At 29.0% G+C, this 21631-nt stretch overlaps 1 protein-coding gene across 1 annotated transcript in view; it reads left to right on the forward strand.

The window, feature by feature from the left end:
- Positions 1 to 20856: 20856 nt before the first annotated feature.
- Positions 20857 to 21631, forward strand: part of LOC113552522 (ras-related protein Rap-2b-like) — a 90678-nt gene continuing 89903 nt past the window's right edge. Inside the window, exon 1 of the mRNA XM_026955390.1 lies at positions 20857 to 21565. The gene's annotated coding sequence lies outside the window, so the exon portion shown is untranslated. The remainder of the gene's footprint in view (positions 21566 to 21631) is intronic.

Here is a 21631-nt window from a genome sequence, read left to right on the forward strand (position 1 = left end):
ACTTGTTTTAAAAATAAGATAAAAATATATATTTAATAGGTTTGAAGTTAAATTGTAGAACATTTTTTTAAAAATGTATTCCATTAAATTGATTTTTTTAAACAATATCGATGTCAAAAAAATAGCATTTAAATACTTAGATTTTTCGCATAGAATCTGAAAGTGATATGGGAATTTTAGAACACACTATATGTATATTCTATATGTTTAAATGACTAAAGTTATAGTTGTTTATACACTGTTGTCCAACACCCTTCGCTTAGTAGCAACGTACTTAGGGTTCACGGTTTTAGTCAACTTCCAGTGTTCAACTGTCCCTTTTAAAATAAATGAGGTTCGTTTTCTTGGACCGACGACAATTCTTCGCCCACGTCGCAGCCAGCCATGGAGTGTAATTAGTACCACCCACATTTCTGGGTTTTCTAATTTCCCACAAGTTCTTGCAAATTCCGCATTTATACAATTTATGTAGGTATATAATATATTGTTTACTCGTTACGTTTATGAGATTTAGTTTTAAATTCTAAACATTTCCATTGTAATATTGTTCATAATGTCAATAAGTGAAGAGAATATTGTGATAGTCTTGCATTTATCGTGTATTTAAATTTCAGATAATATAATTCATGAAATATAAGCAAATGATAAATTGAAAAACTCGCGTGTTTTGTTTACTTGATTAAAATAATTTAACTGAAAATCTTAATTTTTTGAACAAATGGAACGATAGTTTAGTCATTTAAGTAGTAGACAATAGTGTACCATATATATGTCTATTTACAGAAAAAAATGTTGTTACCGTTCAGCTTTAAGTGGTCGAATGGGTCACTATTAGTATAGGTATGTTAAATTTGAATTCAATTATATTATAACTGTCGTATACTAAAAACGATTCTGAGCAAAATCGGTCGATCAGCCTATATTAACCAATAAATATGGTTTTTTGATGTATCATTAAAGTTTTTTAATTTACTTTTAGTGTTATAATAGGTTGATGAAATATTTTTTCGAAAATACTGCATTTATTATATTATTAGTATTTCATTATTATTATAGTATATATTTTTATAATAATCTAAGATAACTAGAAATAAAAATGTAATAACTAGGGCTAGTGACCTAATAACCGATAAATGTCTAAAATGTTTAAAATAGCTCAAAAATAGTCAAAATATTTTGAAAATTTTTATTGTAAATAGAGAACAATCCGGAAAACAATAATATAAACATTTTAAGAAAATTTAAGTATTTACGAGTATTCATTTTCAAATTAAAAAAAAATAAAAATAAAATTAGTTTAATCAAAAATCGATTTTGCGTTAAAATTCCTTTTTTTCTTTAATTTTTTGTTTGTCCTCATTGTAAAAATATGTACTGGGTATTTGTAAATGCAATCTAGAGAAGTATTTTAGAGAAAGTACAAACTGATCAAATTGATCACGTTTCCTATTATTGTAATATAGTTCATTTATACATGAACATTATACAAGCCGTCGGTTTACTGTAGCTTAGCTAATTATAATATATTGTGTGCGTATACCCATAGAACATTGAAACACTACTGTTATTCGACGTTGATGTAGGTGAAGGTAAAAGCTGTTCAGTCAACTAATGAGCGGAAATGTGAAACACACACGAAAACTATTAATCAATAATTCCAAGATTATCAATACAAAGAAAGGATATAATATATTGTAGACTGCGTGTATAGTGTACTATTATATTAAATAAGGGCTTGACAAAATGAGAACTACTCTCAAAAACATGCCATTTAACTTTTATTGTTTGAAATAGTAAAAATTAGTTAGTTCAAAATTTGAAAGCTGACGAATGAAAAAAAAAACATCAAAAATGAATACTATCAAACTATACAATTTAATAAATTGGAATAAAGAAATTTATGCATTTTTAAAGTGGATATTGACTTCATATTGTACAATATGGATTATAATAAGTACTCTTAATACACATTGTTGAGTGTTCCTACTCGATATTTTATTTCTTGTTGTAAAATATCGTAATAACATAGTCATTATTATTTTGATATTCGATATTATTGTACTAGTGGAAAATTATTAACAATTTAAATACGAGATAAGTCAAACGATAACTTTTCACAACTTAGTCTGCGTCCATTTTTTTATTATATTTAAGGCAAAATATGTAAATGTGATTATTATTTTAAAAGTATATAGAATATACGATATTTAAAGAATTTTACGAATTATGTTTAATTCAAACTTAGATCAACACTTGTGTAAACATATTATATTATTTGATTTGTCTACTTGAAATTTAATTTTAGACTATGATAAATGGACGTACTTCAGAGAATATTCGGTACCTATTCGAAAATAAGTTGCACTTAAGCATAAAATTTTAACAATAAATTATTAGATGCATTGGATTATAGGTTTCTGTATCTTTGGATAAGATACATATTTTTTTCTGTTCGCACGGGAGAATGATGCTGTATCGTAAGATACGATTGTTTTAACGACGATAAATGTTTATACAAAACTACATATATGCGGAGAGCTGTTATTTATGTCAAATAATATTTAGGTGCCCACTACATCGAAACGTCGTCGTAATAATGTGTATTTACGCGGCGTCAACAGTCGATCATTTAATATTTGCAATAATATAATATGGAACTCCGATGATGAATGTCCTCGATGAATAAACGTATTATTATAATACTACTCAAAACGTAATTAAATGACGAGAAACGCACGCACATATATTATATTTATATATATATATATATATAAATATAATATATTCAGTAAGAATAAGAAAACGGCATATCTCCTCGATAAGTGGATGGTAAGGTCGTACATACGTTCAAAGGCGAGCCAGGAGGCGGAAATAATAATAATGATAATATTGGAGAGTGGGAAATCGAGACTGCAGCACGACGGGAAATTCGGAGGAAATTGATTGTATTATACATGTATGGTGTACTCGCATAATATAATTTTGAGAACAACACAGTTATTTATAATTTGGTAGTCGTTGACGATTTGAAGTCGTATACTAGTGTCTTACATGTGACAGCGTAAACATACGCATATAATAATAATATAATACAATAAATTATATATATATTAGATAAGTATCGAGTTGCGGTGCATTGCCAATTACGCTTAAAATTGTAAAATTTTAAGCGTATCAAATAGTAGGGATACGTACTAAAAAATAGAAATTCGTTACAAAATCAATGGTTAAGAAATTTGCACTTCATATAGTGTATCATGATGAGGTAAACTATAAGTAACAGTGTTTATGATATTATTGTATAATTTGGTGTAAAACGCCAGATAAACTGTGGTAGGATTTTTTTGAAAAAAAAACTATAACAATTATTTTAGCAATATGTTACAGAGTGATTTACCTAGCACGATGATCATCGTTTTTATCCTTAAATAATGCATTTATTCAAATTATGATTTTTAAATTTTTAAGTATAATTTTAAGGCTCATATTTTCAAATAGTTAGGTTTTTTGAGGAGTGCACTGTAGTAGTGATACAAAGTATCAGTAGTTTATTCAATTATAAGAACACATTTTATTATTGTAAGCTGTTAACAACATTTTTATGAATATGTTAATGGATCTAAATTAAAATATGAATTAGTAGTTTTTTAGTTAAGCTATTGGATACTCTTAAAATGAGAAATAAAATCTAAATATTTAAAAATCAGGTCCTTATGTATACATAAAACTTCCAAAAGCCAGAATTTAAATAAATGCATTATTAAAGGATAAAAGATGATGGACAGCTTGGTGAATCCCCATATAGATTCTACTCTGTAGTATAAATATATTAAACAATTTCAAAAAAGACAATCCCATTATAAATTAGAATACACGAGTAAGCTGCAAGACAAACGGATGTGTCATACATTTTGAACAATATTTTGTAAAGTGGAAATTTAATTTAAAATATATTATGTTAACGAATTTATCCCGAGTTTTTTATAGCAGCTTACATAACATTATGTTTTGGATGTTTTGCCACTACAAATTTTACTTTTTCAATTTTGATCTTTATAACTTTATTAGTTTTCACTTTATTCAATACATAATATATTATTATATTCTTGCGTATTACGATATCATACTATATTTTAACAAGCATTTTGTAATCTGATAAATCTGTTTCTATTTATACCGTCTGAATTAGGTTTTATTTAAATATTTTTCTATCGCGGTTAGTTCCTGCATATCATTTATATGAATATAAAAAAAATGTAATGTAAGTGCTTTTATTTAATTTGAATCAAGTCCTTTTAGAATATTGTGATGGATACCTGGTAACTAAGATAACCTATATAAATTATATATACGCCATCATGTTTGAGCGTCAACAGAGCCGATTAAAACGAGGAAAGAAAAATAAATCGCTGAGTATCATTTTTTTATGCTTTATAGTGGCGTAAAATGTATATTGTATATACTTTTAAAGGTCTCGTTAAAAAGATAAACTGCTAACATTCTGCAATGTCAATACTTGCGGATACTCGATAGGCAAAGGGAAATGGTTTATTTAAATCTTATATAGTCTTATCTGTATTTTTTTAAAAATTATAATGATATTAATTTATTAATATAATACGCGACGTGATCGTATAATTTTGCATTACGAATTGGATCCTCTAATTAGTGTTTAAAAATACGAATAAGTGTAGGTAAGTAATAAAAATAAATAAATAAATTCAAAGAAAAAATAGAAGATTTTACAATAGTCAGTAGTCGACAAATCGATTTTGTTTATTTGGTGTAACTTAAAATCGAATAACCAAAGATACTTGAAATTATCACCAAATGTTTTCATAATATCATTTTATATACATGATATATTTTTTAAATTATTCTGACTCTTTTTGTATTATTTTTAAGCATGAAATATTCCTTTTTTCATTTATTGTCGGTTAAAAATGTTTTGCTTGGCCAAAAAGCTTGGGAATTTCTTACAAAACTTGTTATTAGTTAATTATAATTTATAGGTATTAAAAATATAAAGATTACACGAGCCTATTTTTTTTTAGAGCATTTGAAATTTAATTTTTAATAAAAATTGTTAAAGTTACTAAAATTATTTTTAAAAATATTTTTGGTATATTGCGTCATCGGGAAATTTATGAATTGTATTGCAATTCAAAATTTAGAGTGGGCAAAATACCTGGCGGAAAGGAGATATTTATCAATAACCAAATACTGCAATATAAAAGTTGTGAAATTAATAGATTAAAATGTACATAGGTTGATTAAAAAAAAATTGCCATAAAATCTATGATGAAAATGTAATTATAAAAATAAATTTTTAGAATAATGATCACTTTTTTTGCAAAACACAAATATTTTTAAACCCGTCTATCAACTTTTTTTTTTTTTTTTGGTAGCTTGTCCTGAAAAAGTGATGAAGGGAAATATTCGTGTCCCTATAACTCGCATGGTTTTTATTAACTTTATGTCTGCTATTATTAGTATTTACTATTTTGATAACAAAGCTCGTTATCCTTACCTTATAGTATTGGCCTGTACAATTCGTCAGCAACTAGAATGTACTCATGAACTATACTTTGTGACATAATATTATGCTGACAGACAGTATATACTCAGAACTGTTTTTTGAAAGCAATGATATATCATTGAATTCAAATTGAATACATCAATACAGTGGTCAGTGAACAATTTGTCCAACTTTTTAAATATGTTATTATAAGTATATTAAGTTTTTAGTAAAAATAAAACTATAATAAAACTGTTTAATGAACATGATTATATACTTATAATATGCGGAAATATAATTTTATATTTTTTACATAATTGTTTTATGTTGTCACGATTTTATATTGATTCATCCGAAAAATCAAAAATCATGATATGAATATATTATCGTTCGTCGTCATTAATTAAATGAAAATATAAAACACAACTTAAATTATGACAATAAAATAAATTATGAAAAGCTTGTTTATGAATGTTTTAATGGAACCAATAATAATATATAGAGTGATTCATCAAATATGATCACTCCCATTGTTTCATTGAGCAAAGAATTTTTTTGAAATTCTGATGTTTGGTATTTTAAAGTGTATACCTACTTTAGAGGACAATAATTTCAAATATTTAAATACTTACATAGTTGATGAAATTTCTTGTGGCGATAAAAACTTACATTTTTCAAATGAACACCAACATTTTATTGTAAATTATGAAACAGACGATTTTTTTGAAAAGTTTTGTTCTATTGAATATTAAACCGAACCTTTATTATTTATACATGGCTAAAGTGTAAATAATATTAGAATAATGGAGAGAGAAGACGAAATAATTTTACATTATCAGTATTTTTAAGGGTATACTGCACTTCTACTGTTTTTTTTTTAAACCAACAAAGTTTAAGTACTTTAAATTATGTATAAAAATTCAAAAATATAGAAATCAACTGAATTATTAGCAATAAGTACCTTGTTATAACTTTAAAATATGCGGATCTTTTCAATTTAAAATACAATAAATTACGTCCAAAAATAAAATATTTGGATATTGCTGTGTGCGGCTTACAATTATTATACATGTAAAATAAATCCAGCTATAGAACTGTATAATTTTTAAGAACATTTATAAAGCGTCTATTTTACACTTAATTAATAATCAATCTACTGAAAATGCCACAGTGAAAATTATATTCTAATATATAATCTGAAATATAAATATTTAACAGTATTTTATTATAAAATGTACAATAAAAGGATAAATTATTTAAAAATTTGAGTAATGTTGAGAAATAATGATAAGCCGTTCTTCATCGCAAGTGACTCTATTATAATTTGATTAAAAATATAATACTTTATAATATGTACGTATTGTACGTATATACATATATATATATATACACAAATAAAAAATGCTGATTGTAATCGGATTATATATTATATTACAAAATAAGTAAATGTAAACATGTATAATATAAATAATTATTTAACTTTCAAAGTCAACAATTTTACATTTATAAAAGTATATTAATATGGTATAAACAACATGGTATGATCGCAAAGATTTAGATTTGGTTCAAGTCTGAGCAACACGTCTTTTGCTTACCCATATCATCATATTGTCATTCAATTATTACTTTTATATGGTGCGCTACGTCACGTGTCTATTAAAGGATCTGACCATCAAAAACTTTTGATCATACCTTGTTGTTTATATCACAAACGGTAGTGTTAATACGATAAATTTTAATTTTGAATAATCACAAACTCATAACTCACAATTTTGCTCACGGAAATAAGTTAAATTTACCTTATATCTATGTTATTTTGTCTTATTCCTGGAATTTATATCGAAATATCTCGTAGTAAATTACCTAAATGGTGATATAAATTTAATTATGTTTTTACTATTTAGTATTTAATACTACAATGTCAAATGCATTTTTTTCATCCCTGACTATTACCGATGATCATTGGTTAACACAAAATAATATGGCTTCGACGTATGTCTAAAATATTACATTAATTATTTTTATTTTTAATGAAATGTGCATTAATTTGATGTAATTGAAATTTGTTTAAAATAATTCGTACAATTGTTTTTTTTTTTTTTTTAGGAAGGGCTGTAAGTTTTTGATGGATGAATGGAGAATTAACCCTAATCCTTAATTTTGGTTTCTCGGGCGTTTTGAAGTCTGATACGATGCGGAGGACTGCCGGATGCTTCTATTTATGGGCCAAATGAGACCTTGTGTCTCCTTCCGTTAGAAATCCATAGGATAGTTGAATGTTGCTAATTAATCTGGATAATGTTTGGTTCATTAGCTTATTGCTGCCATTAATGCTCAACAGAAATGTTGTCTCCTCGATTGTCTCAGGATTAGTATACATATATGGTGTATAGAAGAGTAATAACTCAGAATATCAAACAATGAAACTAGATATTATTTTAAACACCTAAAGTATACCATTCGCGTGTCGTACAAGGTTATTTTTCATACATAAAAAATATAAAACCTTAATCAAAAAGTTGAATGTATTTCATTTTTGGTTGCGCGTGAAATGTATATTATGATATGTACAGGATGGGATAAGTTTCATCTTTCTGGTTTTAGTTAACATAAAAACGGTAAAACACAGTGCCATGGTGGTCCACCCTGTGCGTGTGTATTACATTTTGAATTTTGTCACGAGTACAAGTAATCAATTTAGAGAGAACGAAATGGAAAATAAAATATAGTTTGAAAAAGTTCATCAGCCACTCGCAAGTTTACGTTTAAATATTAAAGTGAAAACTATAGGCGTGACCAGACCTTCACGGCAAGAGAAGCTAATTATGATTGTGTTTATACCTTTCCTCTTACACGAGCATACAAGCGAACAGATGAATCTATTATGTCTCCAAAATTAATAATGTTCTTGATTTATAACATTAATTTTATTATAAATGTAATTAATGTCAAATGAAATGCTTGTGAACAATAAAGACGTAAAAGCGTCTGGTGTGGTCATGACCAATCTGTATAAATACATTTTGTAAATAGGTAAGCAACGACTATCATTACTAGTTGTAATTTTGAAACTTTAGTATGAAAAAGTTATTTGTATATTAACATATTTTTTCCGGTTTATTACTGTATAATAAGTAATTATAAACACGATTTAAAAAGTTGTTAATGTTAACAAAAATCGAGATGCATATTTATGTATTTTACGTCTATGACGGTAATGTCATTTTTTAGGCTGTTTAAAATAGATTTTTATATATTTAATTAAATCTTTGTGAAATATTCGAGATTGTAATAATTATACAGACAAATATTATTATTAAGAAGTATGCTATAACTATAGTTAGCTACGGATTACAATTTCGATCTTTATTGTAGCAAAATGTTCTTCATTGCTATATTTTAGAGGTATAGTGCAGTACTATGGTTTACGGGTACGTATCTAATTATTTAGAAACACCGTTTGCTGTGCTATAATATAGCATATATATATTATGCAGTGGACTGCTAATCTAAGGACCGCTATTGTCGTTGTCTCACTCATTTGTAAGATATACCGATTTCTCATGTATATTATTGTATGAAAAAGTATTATTTATATCGTGATTTAAAAATTATATGTGCACGTATAACGGCTATGATTTATAGAATCTGAGAGCAAAACACTAATACGGGCGAACGGACAGTACATCGACGGTACACCGAACTATCTATATGCGCTTAGCAAACATTATTATACCGTCATTGAAATATAGGTAAAAAAAAAAAAAAAAAAACAATTATAAATTAACTGAAATATTCACGATTAGGCCGCGAGAAATATTATGATATACATTTTATTCGAATATTATGTTTAGGTTTTAACTGACAACCAATTCACGCAATCGTACAAAACTACACCAATCGTTCGTAATTATATTGCCGTACTGAATAATAAAGTACGAACGGCTGACTTATCGCGAGTGATCTCAGACAGACGACGGTCGAACGAGCGCCGCTCTTTTCATCTCGGCTCGCTGCTGTTGTAACGCGGTCGTGCGGGTATAACTCAAGGGCACGGTGTAAAATAATAACGATAATATTATAATCACACGACGGCGCGGCGAGTTGATAATAATATAATGTTATGGCAGGTGCGCGGTACCGAAATCTATAGCATCAGACTACGGGGCGCTTGTGTATAGGTGTCAGCGGCCGCGTGTGCTCGTGTGCAGCCTGCAATAATATAATCTAAGATCCGTAGGCCAATAAAAACCATTGTTGTGTGCTTATCGAAACGTCGTGCACGGAATATTATACAATACGAAAATGATTAATGACCCGGCGGTGTCCGCAGAAATCGCCGAAAATCGCCGCCGCCGCCGCCGCCGACACACACACGCCCGCAAAGGCGGCGACGATCGGTTATCAATCGTTTTCCCGCACCCTTCTGGCAAAGTTCACACTGTGTTGTCAATAAAGTCTGGCTTGCGGTTTTTTCCTCCGCCTGTGTGTGTATATATATATATACTCAGCTTATTTACACACCACCGATCGCATTTCGTCTCACCCGTTCGCACAGCGGTGCCGCCGACAGCGAACCGCGAGACTCGCTCTCCATCCTCTTTTACCTTTAATACAACATGTATTCATATATATATACACCCTCTCACTTTCGGTTTGCCTCTTTTTCTCTAGCGGCAACTTTCGTTATCCGTCATTGTTCGCTCGAGTCCCGACGTCGTCCCGTATTCCTGCGACCTGTGTGTACGCGCTCTTCTTCCACGGGGCGACAAACACATAAATTAGCTTTTGTAGATAAACTACGCTTGGCGTATACGTTACAATGTATTGTGGGCGGCATCGTGCATAGCGGGCGGCATTGATGGCCGTTGAAGCTGATCACGTTTGTTTGCTTCGTCCCCGACGGGTAATTCATGTATTTTTATTAAAATTATACGACGTAAACCTCGTCCAAATGCAGCCGACTAACGTGAATATAGAAATATATACGAATATATATATATATATAGGTATAACACGGGGTTATATTTTTAATATAGATGTTACCCTGATTTCGTGATAATGAATATTGATTCTGGAACGTTTGACCAGACTTAAAAATCACATTTCAAATGATTAATTAATTTTTTTTTTTATGAAACTCTAGGTATAATACGCTTTTAATAAGTTTTAAAGCACTTTTTAAAACCCGGTGTATTCAAATCGAGGGGTCTCCTGTAATTATTATATTTTATATGCTTATTCCTTTGATTTTTTTTTACATTTTAATAAGTCAAAATGTTAAATAAAACAATCAAGTCAACTATTAGTAAAATAAAAGTTAGTAAGTACTTGTTTTTTAAAAATAGTTCAATCGATACTGTACTTTAATGAATAATTAAAACATAAAAAAAAGGGTGTACTTATCTTGTAGTAGGCTTTTTGCCCACCAAACTACCGTGAAACCTATTAATTAATTGCCCGCTGCAATTACCTGTATTGCAAATGTGTAATTAACTATTTTGTGCACATCAAATACAACCATGTATATCGACAACCATTCGAAAGTTGCACAAATGGACTTGTACACTTATACACCGGTCATACGGTTATTAGTTTGAACGATTCGTTTATAGCCATAACGATGCATGTTATACGAAATATTTTGATGGACCATAAATCGAATGGTATGAACGTACTCGCAGTTTCACGAATATTGTACCAATTGCTTAACATGAAAATTTTTAGTCATTTTTATTTTTGAAACTCGTATAATTATTTTATTTGGAGACGTTAAAATACGAGTATGTATATGTGAAATATTAAACATTCGAAAAACTAATTACTCACTTTAAAATTAAAATAGAAATAAAAACCTACGTGACGTCCTACATAATATTCTTAGGTACCATAAAGTTTTATGATAGGTCAATTGACTATAAAGCTAATAGCATAAAATTAATTCTGCTGAACGAAAAATTGGTATATTGTACGCTATAGTAAGATGGAGACAACACACGCGGGTACGATGTCCTCTTAAGACACTTAAAAAAATATACTCTTGTATATTATATTTACTGATTTTGAATTGTTAGAAAATTGATCAATTTTGCATCTTCATATACCATTTAAAATTTCAAGTCTAAAAATTAAAGATACTGTATGTCAATTAAATTTATTATTAAATTTATAATAAATTACTGAATGCAAAGTTAAATTTATTTTTAAAAATAGATTCTACTCAGCCTGCATTATATGTTATTTACTGTACAGATCCTCTTATCTTCCACACTCACACACATATAATTTAAATATTTTTTTTTTATCGAAAAACTGCATCGAGTGAAAAATAGACATAGAAATCGTTTAATAGTGTTAGAGACATAAACTTCCATGTATTTTATGTTTTATTTTTCACAAGGTTAAAATTAACGTGAGTAAAATAACTCGACAGCCCGACTGATAATTGAATTTATTCAATTATTACTATACATATTTGACGTGTATAATTTTATATTATATATTTTGCATATTGTACGCATAATATTGCCTTGGACGGAAAATTTATCATCAGGTGTTCGTCACTTCGTTTAATTGCCCCTCCCAGCACCGGAAGAGTAGCGGATAGAAACAGTAAAACGTTAAGTAAAAAGCGCGCGTGTGTGTGTGTGTGTGTGAAATTAGGGTGCGTTCGTGTATAAATATTTTTATGAACGTAAATGTGTTCACGAGAACAGCAGGTGGTGCTAATGAGTTATATAATACCTGAACTTTTACCTGAGGACCACCGAGAGAATACGCAACCACTCACTCAAACCATACTTTTTCGTTAACAAAGACCGAATTTATTTATGTGTGAACATGTCAACAGTTATTTAAAACAAAATATAATTTATGTGTTTTGCATTAAAATATTTATTACCTATATTATAATATATATTATATACATATTTATGAAATATGGTGCGCTTAAATTATTTCAAGTATTTGGTTTAGCTCGTCGAAATTCGATTGACTGAATCGAGTACGAAGAGTGTTATCATCATATATCTATAGCACATCGAAAATTGTTATATTTTGTCATTTTTTATCATATCATATTATTTCATGTTCGTAGACCTAAACATGTAATGAGAGTTGGTGATATAGTTATGCTCAAACCAATTATTTTAGTTTTTGTATAGAATCTGTCGAGGGAAACAGAATAAAACAATAAAAAATAGGAGACATACAATATGTACGGTTTATGTGCTATCGTATACGAAAATTAAAATACAAACAACGATAAACATGAAAATCATCGTAATTCGCTACTAAAATGCTATTTAATAATAACTATTAGAAGGATATTTTTGCTTTCAATAAAATGTAACACCGAGATAACCTGAGGTTTATTAGTTCAAAGTATAATGATTGGATTGCTGGTTGGTTTAATATTATTAGTATTATCATACAAACTCTATAATATTATTATTATGTTACGGGATACTTGTACTCTGCGTACGCTTCCGTAATATTTATACAATTATGTGAACCGATAAGAAAATAAAGCATAGATCTGTCGTCAATCACGGGTATTAAACTATTAAATTCTTATCTTTGAAGGCGCCAGCGATTCCGGTATACAAAAATTAACACACAATCGATTTATTACGCTTTCTTACTAAAAGTGGCGAGAAATGAAAATAAATACGCTATTCGCTGTGACCTATTTTCTTCTATTCTTTCGTCACATTTATTACAATTTATTGTGTTATGAATTTTAAAAAGAACTATTTTAATATCATACATGTGAAGAGAGATACGCGATTATATGTACATATACAACAGCATTACAATATATACTGTTAGTTAACTGCTAGGGGTTGCTCGGGTTACCAGGTGATTATTATTATTATTATTATTATTATTAACAATAATAATTCATGCAGTCCACACCACCTCAGCCATGTATACCTCTCACGCTCCGCCAATCACCGTGCACCGGTAATCCGCAACCGGTGGAAATCTTCTGCTTGCATATTTATGGCATAATGGTGGAAAGATAAACGAAATAACCCCCCGGAGCTATATATATATATACACACATATATTTAGATTTGTGTGAATATTTAACTGTATATAAATATAATATATGCATTTGATTTTGTTCTCGTTTTTCAAACGATTTGCAGGCTCGGTTTCGGTTTTACGTATACGTTTAAAGTTTGATCGAACGCCAACACTCGTCTCGCGACTTTTTTAGGGTGCACCGATAATCGTCCGATGCGTCGATAGATAATAAAATAATAATAGATAGTGTAGTAAGCGTCAGAATAAACCCTTTGGTTTTTATAGTTTAATTTGTTGTAAGGCGAGCTTACTACTGATGGTGTACCAGTCATTAAATACTCATCGCGTACATTTTGACCCCTGAATTCTATAGTTCATCACGAGTGTGTTTTTACACGTCTTGGAAGGGTCTAGGTCGTCCCGAGATTTTTGGTATTTCAAATACTTCACCCACTATACGATAGCTAGTATAGTAGTCCGTCAAATAAAAATTGTTATTTGGAAAAAAAATCAAGTATTTTAACACGTTATCTGTTTCGCGAGTTTCGCGAGTCGAATATTATTCAAACGATTTACTTATTGTTCAAATAAAGTGGTAATTTGTATCTAATGTTGGATTAAATTTTATTGAATTTGTTTTGCTTAAGTTTTAAAAATTGTTTTCTTATGTACAACAACAACAGCTGAAACCGCTGTACAAAAAAACTATTATTTATAAGTAAGTTATGTTATAGAAAATCTCGTTATACTTTCGTGTATTTGTATGTGTTCAAACTTCATTGACAATAACGCCCGTACTATTTCTGTATTATTACACGTTTCCCGTTTGGTATTTGCACGCCAAACACAGTAGTTGTATTTCTACAAGCTTAAGGCGTGAACAGCAAAGCGCTTATGCGATTGGTTTGAAAAAACAAACCAGATTGAATTATACTAGGTATAGATAATGGATATATTATGTGGTATTGTGGTGTTTAATTGTAGTTTCAAAGATTCGACGAGTGCGTTCACCGGAAATTGAATCAGATGATCATTTTCACAACGTTGAGTTTACTCATATCATGTGTTATTTTTAAAGAGCTAATGTACAGATAAACAGTTTTCGTTTTACTCGCATTTAAACAAAATATTATGTATTTTCAAGTTGCTAAACAATATGTATTATTATTGTACACTTGTAATTGAAACAATGTTCTAAAGTATTTAATTTAAATATCATATACATAATTTAATTACATTATTAAGACTTAAATGCTGTTTGTATCAAAAACCGTATTATTAAAATTATTTTCACTTTTGATAACGCATGTTTAAATCATGAACATAATTTATTCAAGTTTGTATAAATATTATTAAATATGTAAATGTTTGCCAGTCATAATAACTCTACCGATAGGTAGATGAAAGGAGAAGGCCATGGACCTATTGGACCTATTCAGATTAAAAAAAAAATATATCACAGTGCGATAATAAAAAAGTTTATCAAGGGAGTAAGTTGAGCAAGGTTAAGTATATTTCGAAATGACAAAAATACAAATTATACTTTTTAAATAAAATCGAGTTCATTGATAATCAATAGTTTTCAGATAAAGGTAACATAATACATTTATTTTATTACAATAATATTCTAGTGAATTATCAGTAACAATGATTGATAATATTAATTATTAATATTTATGACGTAGTTATCAAGAACGGATAAAGGAGAAATTGTTTCAGAACAGCTAATCTACAGGATTCAATGATATTTTTAAAAAATCATGTAAACCATTCCAACCCCTAGGAATGCTAATTTTTAAATTAAACGTTGTGGACAGCTGGCCGCATACACTTGTGTCCCCCATAGTATTGACCTTAATAAGTGAACAACTACACATCCACAGTATAATGATTAATCACAATTCACATTAAGTCCGCGTGTTACTGATGATTAATGAGCGATGACAACATTACGACTTAAACAATACTGTATTACTGTTGTTCAAATATTTAATTGCTTTAAGTAAGTTAGAAGAAATGTTTTTGATTAAATTAACAAACTAAAATTACAAATGCGTATAATAAACTATATAATATTATTTACAGCTGACAATTATAATACATATATCGCATAGGTTTCGTATTTAGCGTATTGTACTTCAATACGACCTTTTAAAAAAAACTATTTCTTATATGACACTCGTGGTAGTGTAAGATATTGTATTAATATAATAAAATGTTCAATTCCACTAGATCCGTAAAACCTCGGCGTGATGAGGATGTACCCGCGTCACCGTTATTCTGGTCTGGAAAAGTCTTTTAGTCGTGGAAATGCTTTCGTTGTAAATTTTCATTTTTCTTACTTTATTTTCGTAGTTGAAACCATTTTTTTCGGGCGTTATTATAATATTAGTATATTGTATGTTTGTTTAATTTGTTTTAATTTTAACAATTCCATCACGCGGCGTAATGTATAGGCAAATCACCTACACCAATGTCGCGAGTATTAATTTTTCCGACATCTCATGACTGCGATAATGATATAATGTATTCGGCCACTTGTGCGTTTGCCAACGACCTATGAATGTACGATTTCCGATATGCTCTGTCACACGCCACACATGTCCATCCAAACTTAGTTACACACGAGTTCAAATAATAGAAACAATAATATTATATTGGTAACTGATCGATTAAGAAAAAATTAACAATGTCAACAAACTTTCAGTTCAAGGATGATTTTTATTAGTTGTACACAAACATGATAGATTATTTTTTCCATTATTTCGTGTTTTTCTTATTTGTTTCTAGCTTGTCTGTCCCTTTTCTTTGAAATCAAACTGTATGTATACATCATGGACAATTCATCTTGTCAGATATCGCGCTTTCTTTAGTATCTCTTGCCATTTCTCCCGGAGTCCACATCGTTCCGTTGTTCATTTCCGATTTCTAACAAACATTTGTTTGTGTCTCGTCGATGGACAATAAATAGAAATTTATTTTTCGATAAACCAAAAGACACGCACTTATTCATAGTATTCACATCCACGTGTGTAAATTGCTTTATTTATGTCTATAACTAATGATTTGCCGACAACTTACGTTTTTGATGGCACTAAGAAATATAATATTTCAATTATATATAAATATATATAGTTATAAATACGCGAGGCCAATTATTTCGTCCTCTAATATCAATAGTGCCGCAACTTTCATTCCAATTATAATGTGTAATTTATTTTTTGTTTATATTTTGATTAATTTCTTAGTAAGCCATTGAATAAATTGCTGTGAAATATTATCATCACACAATATTTATACAAGCAAAAGAGCGTTAAAAAAATAACTTCTTAAAATATAATTTTAATATTTTGTATAATATTAATACTGTTAATTTAAAACTACTATTCAAAACATTATTATTATTATTTCCCTTTAATTTATTAATTATAATAACATTATATAATATATATTTTATACACATGTATATATTATATATTTTAATATTATTATAGTTATTGTTTTTATAAATATTTTTTTTTGACATTTTATTAAAATTCACGTACATAATATACAAGTTATACAATGTAAAAATTACAAGTACCTTTTTTTTATTAAAATGTCATCATTCATAAAAAATGAACAAATATTTGAATAAAGTAATTTATACGTTAATTAAAAAATATATCGTAAATAATTATAGTAACATTTTTAAGAATGTAGTGAAAATAAATTGATTCAATATCAAAAATTAGTGTATAGATAATGTAGCTTTATTATTGTTTATGTTTTTTTTGTTAAAACGAATTGTGATTTCAATTAATTCGAATATCAGTTATATTTATGTTTATATTATACTAATTTTTTGTTAATATCAGTTTACTATGAGTTATGATATTAAAAACTTAAATTAAATGCATTGTATCTTATTTCAATACTCCAGTTGTAACAATTTGAAAATAAATTAATCAATAATTTGTACTGGAATGTCTGTAATTGATATAAAACTATTATGATAATAATATAATTGTATAGTTACAAACATTATAATTTTCTTGAAATAAATATGATTTAATGAAAATATGTAATGTATAGTATAATCTAATACAATAGAATAAAGTTAAGTTAAAACTTAGAAGTTCAATATAGTGTGACTAAAATTAATTGACCTTATTATGTCAAGAAATTAATTTTATAGTTTAGAAATTTCCTTCAGTGGTTTTAGTATAATTTATGGATGTCTATTGTCCATAAACAGCTCTTATGTTAAAAGTTTATTAAAATCTTCATTGTTTTATTGTTCTGAAAAAAGTTAAAAATATAATATTTAAAAATTATTTATCCAATTTCTGTTTCAAATGTTTGTGAATAAAATAGGAATATTTAAAATTTTTATAGGCATAAAATATAGGCAAGTTTTTTCGATCGATTTTATGAAATTAAAATTGTTTATCATTACAAAATTGTAGTCTGGTACTATTAGCTACTTTCTGTGAATATTATTTAAAGTTATACATTTATAATCATAAAAATTAATAATTAAAAATCAATCAGCAAGCATAATAATAATTATTGTTACTTATTAGATAATACGTCAAATGTCGTTATAATGAAAAGTTTTATTTCGTACAGTAAAATACATATATTAATATTATTCATTCGAAAATATTAATTAAATGTTGAAATGATTTCGGACTATGATTTAATCAAAATATTAAAATAACACGGTTTGTTATACAGGTTAGTATACTGGGGGAGAATATTTTGGCCTAAATTATATTCGCTGTGAGCTATAAATTATTAGTTTTTAATTTTAATTTTATTAACACGTTATACGCGTAAATCAAATAGGTGCATTATTACACAGGTGTCTACGTAATGTGTATATTAATTTTGACGCATATTTAATCATTTTAAATGTTTTATTAGAATTGCTGTTTTTCTTTATTTTATGATCGACGTTTAAAAATCAAAAACAATATTTATTTTACAACAGCAGATACAATAACTAAAGGGATATATTATGACCTAAATATAAATATTTATTTAGTTTTGGCGATTGATCAGCATAATATATTTGAATGCAGACAATTCTAGTTTATCAAGATATGATATCTGTTTATAACGTACGTATTAAAAAAAAAAAATAATAAAAAAAATACTATCATTAGTCATATTTGTTTTTGGCACTATATGAGGCAATTTTTTTCTACTGTTAAGTGTTGAGAGTTTAAAAGCGTACGTTAAGTTCGTTTCCAAAAAGCTTAAAAAATGTAGACACGTCATGATAAATATACAATGACAGATGACTGGCTTATTTATGTTCTCGTTGTTTTTTCCAGAGCTCTGCAGTAGTCGAAATTATTTATTTAGGCATCTTTAAAAAAATCATTAATTATATTATTTATGTATTATCAATAATGATTATCTTAAAAAAGTGATAAATTCAACTAAAATTAAAAAATTAATAATTTTATGGACCAATATATATATGATCATTGTGACACTGTCTTAAAATATCGAAATGAAACGTATAATAGTTGCACGCGTTTTTAATTTATAATAGTAATATACCAACATTTATTAATGTTTAAAATAATTAAGTGAAACAATTAAGTTGTAACTTATAACTAATCAATTATTACATGGGATAAATCCGAAAATCGTAATTATTAATAATAATAATAATAATACAGTATTTTACGATAGAACAGTAGCTCACACATGCGGTACTTGTCTACTCCGTTTTATTAAGTAAACAAATTAAACAAAATGGATAGTTGATAAAGAACAATATAAATAATAAATATTAAGTGCTAGGAGATATATAAAATGCAGATTTCGCATGCGACGATGGTAAATAAATTATAATATACCTAGCCTACGGATTTGTAAAATGATTTACCTGTAGCGAGGCCTTTACCTTCCGTTCTACGAGGCCTTCGCGTAATCATAAATGTCGGTCAGAAATTAGGTAACAGATTTTAAGGGTAGCGATGCAGAATACATAACCTTGACGCTGAATTTTCAGTGTTGGCAATCTGACGTCTAAATATTATCATGAGTTATTAGATTTAAGTTATGAAACTGAAACAATCTTTAAATTAGTCAACACGAATTATATTATATCGATGTCCATAATACGTGTACTCGTATATTTTATATTCTAAAATAACGATAATTTAAAACGGAAGTTGAAGCTGATAATCTGGTGTCTAGGGATGTAAAATGTTTAAATTTGCTACTGAATCAGATGACATTTATAAATAACACATTTCATTGTATTTACACACTATAGATAGCAAGTTTTTAAAATGATATATATTCAAATGTATTTGTTAAAAAACATTTATAAGGTGTAAAGAGAGATTTTTAAATGTGGAATTTTTTACTTTATAAAAATCCTTTGTACACCCAATGGCTTACGCTGTTGAATGTCATTTAACAACGATAAAATATCAATCAAATTTTTAAATAAAATAATATTCTTAAAAAATATTAAAAACCAAAATCGTTTATCTTAAGCTTTGACAAACGCAAATTTAGCGAACTGAGAAAAATAATGATTTTTGTTTCTATCGTAAATAATCAGCCATTCGCATTTTTAACCAACTAATCATTGAAATTCGCATACGTTGTATTATATAAATACTAAAATAAAGTAACGTACGACCGGCTTAAAAGCTATGTTCACACACATCCCTCTCCCGCAAGAAAAGTCTGCCTGTAAATACATTTTTTGTTTTGTTGTTTTAGCTTATATTTTCTGCCCGAAATCGACTCATGGGTGCCCCTGCGGACTGCAGGTATATAACTCGAGTTTATATTATGTTATCTACACAATTATTATATATCGGCAATAATATTGTACATAATATGCAATATTATGCATAGAGTTTTATGGGTACCACCTAAAACCTAAATAGGTTCCACTGTTGTGCACGTCGTGACATAATATTATTATTATTATCATCATCATCATACTCACGGGCATGTATACATGTATATATAATATATAACATATATACATGTGTGTAAACGTTGTACGGGGATCGCCGCAGGATGCGCGACGTTGGCGAGCGGAGGAAACCGACTATTATATATGTGCAGCAGTGACCGAGAGAGCGGGCGAGATACCGGCGAGAGGATGCGCGCGGCCGTGTGGAGAGGGTACGACCTCTTGGAGAGGGTGAAACGGCCCGAGGGTGTGACAGTGGACGCGGGGGACTGGATTCGCGCTGCGACCGGCATGCGCACCGGCAGACGGGGGTGGGATAAAACACTTTTCCTGCAGATTTCTCCCCAGTCGCCCCGTGCAGACCCTTCTCGTGGCGTACGCGAAACGGCATCGCACTCTCTGTCCGCGATCACGGGGACGAGAAGTTTGACCCCGTTAAGTCGGTTTCGCGTCTCTGACACCTGTTGAGTACAGTTGTAATACGCGACCGCGGCGTGTATTCGGCAGGTAATTATTATTGTATCCGCTCATTACTCGTGTGCGCGCGTTCGTGTCGTACAGTACGACGGCATAAATAAATAAATAAAAAAAAAAAAACTATCATCATAACATCGTTTGTAAATAACATATAAATATAGAGAGGACGATATTGTATTTTATATTCGCGACGACGATGTCGAGTGTGTGGCCGTCATGTGTATAGTTGCGGATCGAGTGCACTGTTGTTGGATATTGTCGTGTCGTGTTTTTTTAAAAATAATTTCTCAAAAACCACTAGTCCACTGCAATAATTGATAATATAAAATAATTTTGATTTTATATGACATTATCGTGCGTGCTCGTGTCATGTCATATAATTAATGTGCATCAAAAAACGCGCCGTTTCGCAGCTCTGTTACCGAATATAATAGTTTGTTTCAACCCCTACGTAATATAATATTCGCCGTCGGTCCGGTCCAGTGCAGTTCGGCGGAGTTAAAAATCGCGAAATAATTTCGTAAACGCGACCACTTATTGGTTTCCGGACACCCCAACGTCGGCTTGTAATATAATATTGTACACACTGGTCGAACAAGCAGGTAATTAGACATTTATGTTGGTGTTTAATAGTATTATTGTTTATATGCTTCCCTCGTTGTTATTCG

Source organism: Rhopalosiphum maidis, chromosome 1 (assembly GCF_003676215.2).
Source record: "Rhopalosiphum maidis isolate BTI-1 chromosome 1, ASM367621v3, whole genome shotgun sequence".
Lineage (NCBI taxonomy): Eukaryota > Metazoa > Arthropoda > Insecta > Hemiptera > Aphididae > Rhopalosiphum > Rhopalosiphum maidis.